Genomic DNA, 13655 nt, shown 5'->3' with positions numbered 1-13655 from the left:
GGTCAACTATTCCTTAGCTTGTTTCTTCATCCCAAAAAGCTACATGCGCCATGCGTGAAAGTACATAGTTTGTCAACATAAAGTTGAGCAAGTAATCACGGTTTTTGAATACATATAATATTGAAAATGACAATTCCTTGCGATAATATGAAATACTACAACTAGCATAACAATAATATAAAATTTGTCTTTTCACTCGAATCCCATGGATAACGAGATACTCCGACGGCGTATGATCAAACTAATGAGGATGAGGATGAAATACCAACCACCAAAACATAAAGTAAACACATAGTCACATTTGCACGTATAACTAATTGAGCAATATCATATAACGCAAATAGTGGAATTGTAGTGAAAAATGATTAACGCATAACGCCCCCAAAATATAAAACTGTAAAAAGGGTGTGTGAATTACTTACCTTATCGAGTAGGTTAAGGAAGATGAGAATGACGATAAGGGTTAAGATAAAACAGTTAAGCTCCTTGAAGTGTGTCAACAAAAGGTCATATTGTTAACGACAGAGTTACTTAGCAAACGAAAAAATTAGCGAGGCTTATAAAGGATTTGAGATTAAAGATCTATTATATTAATTGTTAAAATAAATTGGGAGATTATTATATATATTAATGATTATTTATCATTTATATTTTGTATTATTATTATTAACATTAGTATTAATATTAGCGTTTTGCCTTAATATTTACTTATAAGCATTTATTTATAAACATTATAAATAATCAACATTAATTAGCCATAAAATTATATATAATATGTTTGATAAAAAAAATGTTATACACAAGCATATTCATTATTAACGGAATAAATTATTTAAAAACTACGAACTAGCTCGGTTTATTATTATTATTATTATTAGATAAATAGAATAAGTGACCATTATATAATATGTATCTATATATATTTTTTGATAAGGAAACATTGTGTATAATATCTATCTATATATACATATTTATTAAATATTAGTTAATACATATATATACATTAACGGAAAAACTTAAAAGGAAGTTAATTTTTTTAAACTCTAAGATAGTTCGGTTCGTTAAGCGAATGGTATAAATATTATTATCCTTTTTGTTATAAGTGTATTGTATATATACATATACATATATATTATATAGATTAATTAAGAAACGAGGGTTCAAAACAAGGAAAACAACAAACCGGGAAAATAGTATTTAACTAATGTTATATGTATATATATTAATAATAGAAAACATATAAAAATGAATTTTAAAAACATAACATAAAAACCGGGCCTGGGGAGGCTCGAACCCGCGCCCCAGGCCGGTTCCGGCGCATAGTAATCGTACACAGACCACCAGACTAGGATGGTGGTTTGTTAATATTGTGAAAACAGTTAAATAAATAAATATGTTTATGTTGTTCCCCAAATCTAATAAAACCCTAGATCTTTAATTGTTAATTGTTGATTCAAATTGAGTTAGGGTTATTGTTAGTGGATTAAAAACGAACTAAAAGGATATAACAATTACCAGTAACAGTCACATATTTGAAGGTGATCGTCACATCTAGTTTTCGGCCAAGAACACGATCAGGTTTGGTCTTACGCAGCCACTGGAGTCGAATTGGTTTAGGGTTTAGGGTCGAGATCATAAGAGGGTTTAGTGTACAAGTTTAATTGAGTTTTGGTCGTGTATTTATAGTGTTTTTTGACGAGGTTAGCCGCGAATAATGATGAACGAGTTAGCTGTCAATTAGCTATCATATTCCATGTTTAGGGTGTCGGTGGGATCGTGTATTAAAGGAAAATCGTTTTTATAATGTCAATTTCGTGATTTGGGGCGAAAAACACGAGTTGTCATAGGAGGGTAGGTAGTGTCGGCAAGAATGGAAGAGAGGGAGAAGAAGGTGGAAAATATTTTGCTATTTGGTCCCTGCTCTTTGATGAGGGATGCAAAAATGGGTTAGAAGTTAGTTAAAAAGGTGTTTTTGTATATTATATATAGTTGTTATCAAATAAATAATTAAATAAATAAACAAACAAATGAAATTTAAAAAAAAAATTGGGTCGGGTTTTAAGGTGCGAATTTTAACGAATGTGTCAGTATTCAAAACTTTTTGAAAATTTCGTCCCGAAATTAGAATACAAGAAAAAAGATTAAAATAAGAATAAACCCGAATTATTAAATCATTTTCTTAGTAAAATGAAACAACACAGATGTTCGTGTGACCCGGAAAACACTACAAATGGGTAATATGACAAGTCCACTTATATATAGGATGTACCAGTGGCGTATCCACCATGATTTTGTCATATTATATATCATTTGTACCATTGTCCTTTAGTTCCTCGGTTCTAAGTTGTTCGCACACCAACGTACCAACCATGACTTCCATGCGAGGGTTTAGGTAATTATGCATGCACTCATAATTACTTATTTCGTAGCATGGTCCGCATGTTTCGTTCCGTTGGGTGGGTTAAAATTCATACATACACGGTTAAGAATTTTTTTTTTTTTTTGAAAATCAAGATAAAATTCCGAATAAAGGCGAAACAAAAGTTAACGACCCTTGAAAAATAAAGAAAACCCTTGAAGTCAAATATCAAGATAATTAGTGCAACACCAAAACGATTGAACAAGCTTAAATATTAAAATTCTTAGAGTTAATGAATATCGATATAGAACGTTTGAAAGACGTAACAAGTTGTCGGGTATTAAAACCAAAAATAAAAACTCTTGTTATAATACAATAATCATCAAAATAGTTAAGTTGAATATGCAAAACATTGGGGGTCATGTGAGGCTAAAAAAATTCTGTAACATATGATAGCCATAAGAAACTAACAAAATAGAGAAATAATGACGCAAAGTTGTTAGTCGCGATATTCCCAAAGAAGTTTAACCGTTACGGGGATGGTGTAAGTTTGTGACGCTTATATTGAGATACTGATAAATCGTAAATGAGAATATAAAATCAATAAAAATAAAATGCATGCATAGGGCTCCTATTAGATAGCTATGCCTTACCCAAGTACACAGCCTCGGTTCAAAAGCGACCAGTCATAGGCAGCCGAGATTACGGTTCCTATTAGATAACCAGGTACATAGCCATGCACATGGTCCCGGTTTTCATTAACGATTACGTTTGAGGTCACCGGTCATAGGCCGTTATATTGAGTTGATCATGAGGAAACAATTATAGTTCTAAAGATAAATATAAGCAATGTGTGTCGTGCTTTGTGAAGAGGGTAAGTGAAGATGGATATATCAAATGTAAACACGAATTCATTAATAATATTGAAAATTTGAGTGCTAGGACACATTATTCAAAAGAGAAGAACAAAAACAAAAGTAATAAATGCGAAAATGAAAAAAAAAATGTTGCTTGCAGCGTTTGTCTTCTCGGGATAGGTAGGTCTTTGGGCATAAGTATTAGTGTGAAGTGGTGACATGATTCCTAAGTTGAAATTCATTGGCTTAATTCATTTGGGTTTGCTCGGCTTGGTTTGGTTGAGGTTGAATAGCTTGGATGGGTTGGACTTGCATTAGTTGGGCTTAATCGGCTTGGGGTTGGAAAGTTTGGGCTTGATATATTTGGAGTTGATTGGTTGGGCTTGGGTAGGTTTGAATTTGATAAACGAGTTTTGAACATGTGTTGAGAAGATGATTTGGGCTACCGCAATGATAGCAGGCTCGTATAGTTGGGAGAGATGGAGCATAAGGTAGGGCATATGGTTGGGAAAATAATTGAGTGATGGGTTGGGAAATAGGGGAGTTGAGTTGCGTTTTCATAGGCTCTCGACAATATTGGGTGAGGTGGCCGAATCGGTGGCAATTGGTACACACTCGGCAAGTGGATTGGGCCGGATGGTGGCGTTGGCAAGTGTTGCAATATGGGTGAGGGCCGGTGTATGGTTTCTTGGTTGGAGGGGCTTGTTGGGCTTGTGATTGGGCTAAGACATAGTTTTGTGAGTTGGGCTTTCGTTTGTTATTGTGGTAATGAGATGAGTTATGGTTGTGGATGTATTTAGAGGATTCGGGCCTTGAGGATTCGGGCTTGGACTCTTTAGCGGGCTCAGATGCTGGCTTATCATTGGGCTTCTTGGAACCCTTCCGCGTCAAGGTCCCAGCCTTAACGTGGTTTTTAGTGAGGATGCTGGCTAGGGTAATGGCATCATGAAGTTCCTTCGGGTCATGACTAAGGACGGTATCTCGGATATGCATCGGTAAACCCGTGATGTACTTGTCAATCGCACGCTCCAAGGGAGTAACCATGTGCGGGATGAGGACACTCAATTCGTGAAACCGATCGTTGTAAGCGGTATTATCACCTCCCTCTTGCTTCAAATTCCAGAAATCTTCTTCCAACTTTCGGAGTTCATATTTCGGGCAGAACTTGTCTAACATGAGCTTCTTGAGGTCATCCCATGGCAAGGCCATGGCAACCTCAGCCCTAAGGTCCTTCTTTTTGCTATTCCACTAAGTAAGGGCACTCAATTTGAAAACGCTTGAGGCATAAATGGTCATTTCGTCATCCGGACATGAATAGTGGACGAACACGCTTTCCATGTGCTCGAACCAGTGAAGAAGGGTTGTAGCACCTTCAGTCCCAAAATAATCAGTTGGGTTAGCGTTGATGAATTGTTTGATAGAGAAAACATTAGGGTTCGCGGGAACATTAGCGGCGGCATTCACGGGTTGAAGTTGAGAAATGAGTGTCGGGAGGGCTTCCACGATTCCCTTGGCAATGCGAGATGACATGCTATGGCTAGAGTCACCGGTGCGACGTTTACGGTTGATGAGGCGGGAAGAAGATATGCTGCAAGGATAAAATGTGTAAAATTTACAAGACTCGGGTAAGTGTTGTAAATGTATGAGTTTGTGTAAATTGATACTTGTGAATTCTATTTAACAATTTTGGGTTGAGTTTGTGGTTGAGGTTGAGAATGATGTCATTTATGAGACTTGATCTTATAAGTGTTAACGTTATGAGGAATAAATAAATAAATAAATAGGTAAATAAATTAATAAATAATTACAACATAACTTAAAATTGAAATATATGGTTTCATTTGTTGATTAGGATTTCATGAACCACCATAGTTCCTTCCAATGAAATGAAAATATTGAAAACCAAATAAAAGTTGTTGAAATATTCATGTATTAACTTCATAAAATCGATGAAAATTGAGTGCTGAGTGGTGTTGAGCTAGATGGTTGAAGTAATTCGGGAACCACCCCGTATTTGTATACTTCACCCATCTATTCAACTAAAATACAATACAGAAAACCGAGTTTAGCTACGTATCACCATGAATTCGGTTATAAATTAAGGAATGTGATCGTCACATGACCACGATTGATACAATGAGGGTAGTAGATTCGTGAACGTTTGGTGTGATACACTTTAGCTTAAAAAGTTTCACACTCACACCTCACCCTCTAGGAAGGCAACCAAGTCTCACAGCTGATTGAGATTTATGGTTTGCACTTACTTAGGCTCGCAAGCCTTGGTGTCAAGGAATCGGTGTACAGGTGTGCCCCCTTACAGTTACTACGTATCCATTACACGAATCATCCTCAAGGAGAGGGGAACTAAAAGGTGAGATTTCTTAAGGAAATTCCCGATAAAAAAAATCGTTCTATAGTTTTGAAAAAAATTTTGAGGGTGAGGCAGAGCCTCGGAATAAGTGTGTGCTTTCGTGTACAATTGTATATATGATACACAATTTAAATAAATTAAGCTATGTACAAAAATTTAAACAAGTAGGGTGCACACGTATAGGGACCCTAAGCATGCTACTAGGCCGTTACGTCTAACCACCTATCTTATAGACTTCCGATCTAATACCAATCTGTCACACCCCAACCTATGGCTGAATATGCCGGGGCGCGACATAATTGTATCATAACTCAAAAGACACTAAAGTAAATACACGTGTGAATATTTAAATTATTCATTTCATATTATTCAAGTACGCAAAAACACAAATATTGTCTCACGGAAATAAACATTACAATTAAATAAAAAGAAATAAATAAGTCTTTATTTCATCATGCAACATAAGGTCAACTATTCTTTAGCTTGTTTCTTCATCCCAAAAAGCTACATGCGTCATGCATGAAAATATATAGTTTGTTAACATAAAGTTGAGCAAGTAATCACGGTTTTTGAATACATATAATATTAAAAATGACAATTTCTTGCGATAATATGAAATACTACAACTAGCATAACAATAATATAAAAGTTGTCTTTTCACTTGAATCCCATGGATAACGAGCTACTCCGGCGGCGTATGATCATACTAATGAGGATGAGGATGAGATACCAACCACCAAAACATAATGGAAACACATAGTCACATTTTCACGTATAACTAATTGAGCAATATCATATAACGCAAATAGTGGAATTGTAGTGAAAAATGATTAACGCATAACACCCCCAAAAGATAAAACGGTAAAAAGGGGGATGTGAATTACTTACCTTATCGAGTAGGTTAAGGAAGATGAGAGTAACGATAAGGGTTAAGATAAAACAGTTAAGCTCCTTGAAGTGTGTCAACAAAAGGTCCTATTGCTAACGATAAAGTTACTTAGCAAACGAAAAAATTAGCGAGGCTTATAACGGATTTGAGATTAAAGATCTATTAGATTAATTGTTAAAATAAATTGGGAGATTATTATATATATTAATGATTATTTATCATTTATATTTTGTATTATTATTATTATTATTAATATTAGCATTTTGCCTTAATATTTACTTATAAGCATTTATTTATAAAAATTATAAATAATCAACATTAATTAGCCATAAACTTGTGTATAATATGTTTGATATCCCTCACTTGTGGCCTAGTGGTAGGAGGCTTGAGTTTTATAGTGTAGACTCAAGTTCGAATCCCACTTGTGTCAGATTTGGGTGGATATTGGCAATGATAGATTTCAACTAAGCCTAGTGCAAAGATTGTCAGTTTGAATCCTAAGCCCACCCGGGTTTTCGTCCCACCGTGTGTTACGCTAGAGAGTTCTGATCTTGTGGTGGCACAACGACTGTCAGTGGCAGTCAGCGGTATGGTTTCCCGGGGGATCGCCCAAGCCAAACTCTGAAGCAAGCGTGGGCCCAGTTAAGACAACATAGTCTGGCCAGAGTGGGCATCGGGGCTCTCTAAATTTGGAGAGTACGATAGCCTAAATACAAGAAAGTCGTCGTTCTAAAAAATATGTATAATATGTTTGATAAAAAAAATGTTATACACAAGCATATTCATTATTAACGGAATAAATTATTTAAAAACTACGAACTAGCTTGGTTTATTATTATTATTATTAGATAAATAGAATAAGTGACCATTATATAATATGTATCTATATATATATTTTGATAAGGAAACATTGTGTATAATATTTATCTATATATACATATTTATTAAATATTAGTTAATACATATATATACATTAACGGAAAAACTTAAAAGGAAATTAATTTTTTTAAACTCTAAGATAGTTCGGTTCGTTAAGCGAATGGTATAAATATTATTATCCTTTTTGTTATAAGTGTATTGTATATTATACATATACATATATATTATATAGATTAATTAAGAAACGAGGGTTCAAAACAAGGAAAACAACAAACCGGGGAAATAGTATTTATCTAATGTTATATGTATATATATTAATAATAGAAAACATATAAAAATGAATTTTAAAAACATAACATAAAAACCGGGCCTGGGGAGGCACGAACCCGCGCCCCAGGCCGGTTCCGGCGCATAGTAATCGTACACAGACCACCAGACTAGGATGGTGGTTTGTTAATATTGTGAAAACAGTTAAATAAATAAATATGTTTATGTTGTTCCCCAAATCTAATAAAACCCTAGATCTTTAATTGTTAATTGTTGATTCAAATTGAGTTAGGGTTATTGTTAGTGGATTAAAAACGAACTGAAAGGACATGACAATTACGAGTAACAGTCACATATTTGAAGGTGATCATCACATCTAGTTTTCGGTCAAGAACACGATCGGGTTTGGTCTTACGCAGCCGCTGGAGTCGAATTGGCTTAGGGTTTAGGGTCGAGATGATAAAAGGGTTTAGTGTACAAGTTTAATTGAGTTTTGGTCATGTATTTATAGTGTTTTTGGACGAGGTTAGCCGCGAGTAATGATGAACGAGTTAGCTGTCAATTGGTTATCATATTCCATGTTTAGGGGGTCGGTGGCATCGTGTATTAAAGGAGAATCGTTTTTGTAAAGTCAATTTCATGATTTGGGGCGAAAAACACGAGTTGCCATAGGAGAAAGGGAGTGTCAGCGGGAATGGAAGAGAGGGAAAAAGAAGGTGGAAAATATTTTGCTATTTGGTCCCTGCTCTTTGATGAGGGATGCAAAAACGGGTTAGAAGTTAGTTAGAAGGGTGTTTTTGTTATATATAGTTGTTATCAAATAAATAATTAAATAAATAAATAAACAAATGAAATTTAAAAAAAAAATTGGGTCGGGTTTTAAGGTGCGAATTTTAACGAATGTTACACTTTCTTCCAAAATATTCCAATGGCTTAAAAGTTTACTACAATTAAAATTATTTTCACAATTAATTTTAAATAAATACTAAATAAAGTTTAATAAATACATAATATTAAAAACTTACAAACTTCGGGATCCTCTGAAATGGCGATTCAAGCTCGTATGAGAGTTACTTCCTCATCCTCTGTCCACGCTAATTACTCATGTGGCGCTGTCGGCTCCCCTGGTTGGTTCCTAATTTTGTGTTTACAGGCCGCCTTTCCGGTTGAACCGGAGGCCCGCGCCGATTGAGTCTCCGACACTGTCACCAGCCTCGGCTCCGGTTGGCTAGACCCGAACACCGGCATGGGGTTTTGGGGGTTGAGGATGTTGGCGTACATTTAAGTTAGGGTCGGGAATATGAAATGGATAGTTTAGGTTCGGTTGGTTTCCGGTGTTCGGGAAGTTGATTTGTTGGTTTCGCAGAGTAGGGTGTTGACCGAAACTATGCCATGGAAAGTTTACGCTCGGTTGGTTCGGTTGGTTTTGCGGAGCATGGTATTGTCCGAAAGGGGGGAATGGATGGTTCGGGTTGCTTCTAGGATTCTTTTTTATAGGTTTTTTTTAGAGAAGAGATGCATTTTTGCATAAAAGATTGAAATTATTGGAGTTGAAGTTGGAAAAGAAGATGGTATATATGTGTGTGTGTATATAGTTTTTATTTTGGTTTTTGACCGTTCAACGGTCAAAAGAAATAAAATAATAATATTTTTAATATGTTGCAGGCGACAAATTCTCGTAACACCTTATCGCCCCTCTTATCCCCGGCCGGGGGGGGGGGGAGGCAAGTGCGGAAATCTTTTAGACATGATTTTTATGAAAATAATTTCAAAGATTAATTTTTGAATTTAAGGAAAAATGAGTGGAATATCTTTGAAGCATAGCAGTTATGAGATAGATATACCTTAGATCTCAATTGTCTCTGAACCTTCGTGATGAGAACCAATCCAACCATTATTTCTCTATGGCTTCCTGCCTTAACATTAATAGAATGACTTGAGGATTCCGTGTTTCATAACAAGAATGAAAGATAAAATATTGATAAAAAAAAATATTTTATTTCATAACTGTTCTTCTCGAAGAAAGAACTTCTTGATATTTATATTATTTCATCTTAAAAAAGATATTATCTATAATATATATAAACAAAAACCCTAAAATCCTATGTGTCACGATGTGTTCGCTTCCCCTTTTTTGGAAGCCACCAGATTAATTGATTTTTAAATGGAGGTCTCTCATTGATTTAACCCAAATTCATGGGTATGGGTATTACCAAAACCAAATAGCTCTTAAACGGGTTATAATATCTCATTAAATTAAAAATTAATCTTACCAATTATTTAATATGAAAATCCTATAAAATATGAATATACTAAAATTTAATAACCAATTTAAAAAAAAAAGATATTATTTATAATTAATAAACAATGTTATAGTAAAAAACATAAGCAGGTCATGGGTCACCAAATCCAGATAGCTTTTAAACGAATTCATGGGTAAAGGTCTCACCAAACCCAGATAGCTCTTAAACGGATTATAACATCTCATTATATTAAAAAATAATCTCATCAAATATTTGATATGAAAATCCTATAAAATAGGAATATACTAAAAATTAATATCCTATTTTATTTTAAAAAAAGATATTATTTATAATTAAGAAACAATTTTATAATAAAGAAAATAAACAGTAATGGGTATCATAAAACCCAGATATCTTTTAAATCGGATTATAACATATCATTTATTTGTGAAACCATTTTATAATCAAATCTCAACTATATTAATTATTAACTTTCTTATAATAAATAAAATTAAAATCCAAATATACATATACAAATATTAAAAATGAATAATGTAAAACAACCCCGTAATACAGGAGATAAAATCTAGTTTAAACATAATTAAGGTTACAACGGAGAGAAAAGAAATTAATTTTTGGAAAAGAATGAAGGCGTTGTTCCTCTCCACTTATCGCCCCTATACCCCTATAGCTCATATATATCGCCCACCACGCATAGACTTAGAGCGTGCTTTCATTCCACATATTCCAAGGATGAACCTAATAATAGACTGGTTTTCTTAGATATTGCCACGTTTTGTCCTTCAAAGTTCAAACCCATTACGCCACATTACTTTTTGAAGACGACAGGAGACCAACAAACATATTAAAAGGTAAGGAAGGATCTGACAACACAGCAAAGATAAAGAAGACACAAAAATGAAGTTTCATATCTTTAATTATGAAATCATTTTTCTATAGCCTTCTTCTCCTTTGTTTCTCCATATCTACAAGCTCTAATTCTAATAATAATTTTCTAGATTGCATCTCTCACACAATTTCATCAAACATTATCTTCACTCCTAACAACACTGCATACTCCACCATTCTTCAGTCAACAATCCAAAACCTTAGATTTGACACCACCACAACCCCAAAACCACTAGCAATAATCACACCCTTGTCATATTCCCATGTCCAATCCACCGTCATCTGCGGACTAGCATATTGGGTATCTAGAAAAAGTAAACTCCGAGGTTTCCCAACAGGAGAGTGCACATCGGTTGGTGTTGGTGGGCAGCTCACCGGAGGTGGCTTCGGCACGATGGCAAGGAAATACGGGTTGTCTTCGGATAACGTAATCGATGCCCTTATTGTAGATATTAATGGGAAAATCCTGGACAGAGATTCAAAGGGTGAAGATTTGTTTTGGGCGATTAGAGGAGCAAGTTTTGGTATTGTACTTTCTTGGAAGATCACTCTTGTTTGTATACGTTCCGCCAGTTGTTACTGTTTCCAGTCTTTCTACAAGGCTTGTTTACCTGTGGCAACATATTGCACCCAACATAACTAAAGATCTGTTCGTTAACCTTCTTGTAACACCGGCTAATGGTACGATGATTGTAACCATTAATTCGTTGTTCTTGGGGACGGCCGACGAGCTTATGGAAATAGTTAGCGACGGGTTTCCTGAACTGGGATTACAGAAAAAGGATTGCATCGAGATGAGTTGGATTGAATCAGTGGTTTATTATTCGGTTTATTTAAGAGGCCAAGGTGTTGACACTCTTATTCAAAGACCACCATGGCCTAAAAATTACTACAAGTTTAAATCAGATTACATCAAGAAGCCGATACCCGAACAAGTACTTGCAAAGTTATGGAAGTGGTGTTTGGAAGAGAACTTGATTCTAGCGATGGAGCCACACGGTGGAAAGATGAGCGAGATCCCGTACCCGCATAGGGAAGGGAATTTGTATATCATACAATATATTATGAGATGGGATGATGAAGAGTTAACTGAAAAGCGTGTTGATTCAATAAGACGGGTATATGAGAAGATGACTCCATATGTGTCCAAGAATCCTAGGGGCGCTTATGTGAACTTTAGGGATTTAGATCTGGGTACAAGTTGTAATGCATGCAGTACAAGGTACGAGGAAGCAGCGCGATGGGGAAGGAAGTATTTTAAAGGGAATTTTAAGAGGCTGGCAATGGTGAAAGGTGTGGTTGATCCAGCTAATTATTTTCGCAATGAACAAAGCATCCCACCACTAGTCTTGTCTCGTTCGTATTAGTTGATTAGATTAAAAGAATTATAAGTTTGATTGAAATAATAAACTAATAGATTACAAAATTGGTTTAAGTTTTTTTATGTATGATTTAAGAAATTCGTATATATGAATATAGACTACTGAAAGTTTAAAATAGTGTCACTCAACATACTTATTAACAAATGTTTATATAGTATAGATTACATGGATAATCATACGTAGTAATAACTTTGTATCTTTGGAAATTTAACTTTACGTGACGTCCAATCAACTTTTTAGAGTTTTACAAAAAAATGGTGTAGTCAAAACTCTTTTAAACTCTCCAGCAATTTTTTTTTGAAGCATAAAACTTCATTCACCAAAAAACGTCACTAGCAAGTCCTCCACCAAAGGACCTCTAGAAAAACCAAAGTTACATCATGCCAAACGGGTATTTACACCAATCATTCCACTGTAAATGTTTAAATATTTTAAGCTAGATCTATGCCGGACCCAAAAAAATGAACACGACTTAATCGTTTCCACCACTTCAATTGCTCTCCGTGCTTTCCGATTGAAAATTCTTGCATTCCTTCATTCCAAAGACACCACATAGTGGTAACAACGATGCCGTGGATTGTCTGGATCTCATGTTTTGTCTTCCTGAACGCTCTGAACGTTAGTAAATCTCTCACCTCAAAAGCAAATATAAGCGCCAATTTATACCAATTTTCTATTCTTGACCACACTTCGGCAAAGAATATACAGCCCGTGAAAATGTGAGAAGACATCTCCGGGTCAGTTGCACAAAACAGACAGAAGACCTCTTCTATGATAACCCCGTTTCTGGTCAGCTCTACTCTAGTTGGAAGCATGTTAAGTTCTGCACGCCATGCCATAATTATTACTAACTGGAGTTTTACCCGGCGCAACCACGCCGGGACGGTTATGTGATTTTGACAAATTTTGCGTGTATCATGGCTAAGCATAAGAGCATAAACTAATGTAAGTCATTGAAGAGAAAATGATTTTTAAGTACAACAGTTTATGTTATCTATCCATTCCCAACATTGATGCTACTAATATGCTTGCTACAAATGAGTTGTTCCAAAAGATTTTCTGCAAGCGTTTTTGTGTAGGTGCTTTCATCCATCCATAAGCGTGGTTGCCAAAAGTTATGTCTCAGAAAATCCCAGCCGTCTGTCGGGTGAGCATTCCTAACATGAAGGCGGTCCCTGGTAACTGACATGCAACCCTAAATCTAAGAAGTTAAAGAAATGACATGTTGTGTATTTGTAGGGTTACCTTAGTATGATGTCGATAATGATGGCATGGTCATCACATTTGTAAAACGTCTTCTAATTCTCCAATCTGTTACCGACAGAACATGGTTTAAACCATACTTGTGAGAGTGACTGTCTACGCTACAGTAGCCAATGCTGCTACAATATTTGTAGTACCATTTCTTGTTCTCACCAGTAATTACATCTGCTATGGTACCAATGTACAGAACCCGTTTATAAGAATTTGGATAAAAATTGATTTGCGGAACTCGTTTC

The 13655-nt window shown here is 35.2% G+C and overlaps 1 pseudogene; it reads left to right on the top strand.

Annotated features, from left to right (window-relative positions):
• Positions 1-10805: 10805 nt before the first annotated feature.
• LOC143600384 (tetrahydroberberine oxidase pseudogene) lies at positions 10806-12163 on the top strand (annotated as a pseudogene).
• The last annotated feature ends 1492 nt before the right edge of the window (positions 12164-13655 follow it).

The sequence above is a fragment of the Bidens hawaiensis genome, unplaced genomic scaffold (assembly GCF_021521415.1).
Source record: "Bidens hawaiensis isolate Kalapana, Puna unplaced genomic scaffold, B.hawaiensis_p1.1 tig00054006_1, whole genome shotgun sequence".
Classification (NCBI taxonomy): domain Eukaryota; kingdom Viridiplantae; phylum Streptophyta; class Magnoliopsida; order Asterales; family Asteraceae; genus Bidens; species Bidens hawaiensis.
This window is presented reverse-complemented; position numbering and strand designations above follow the sequence as displayed.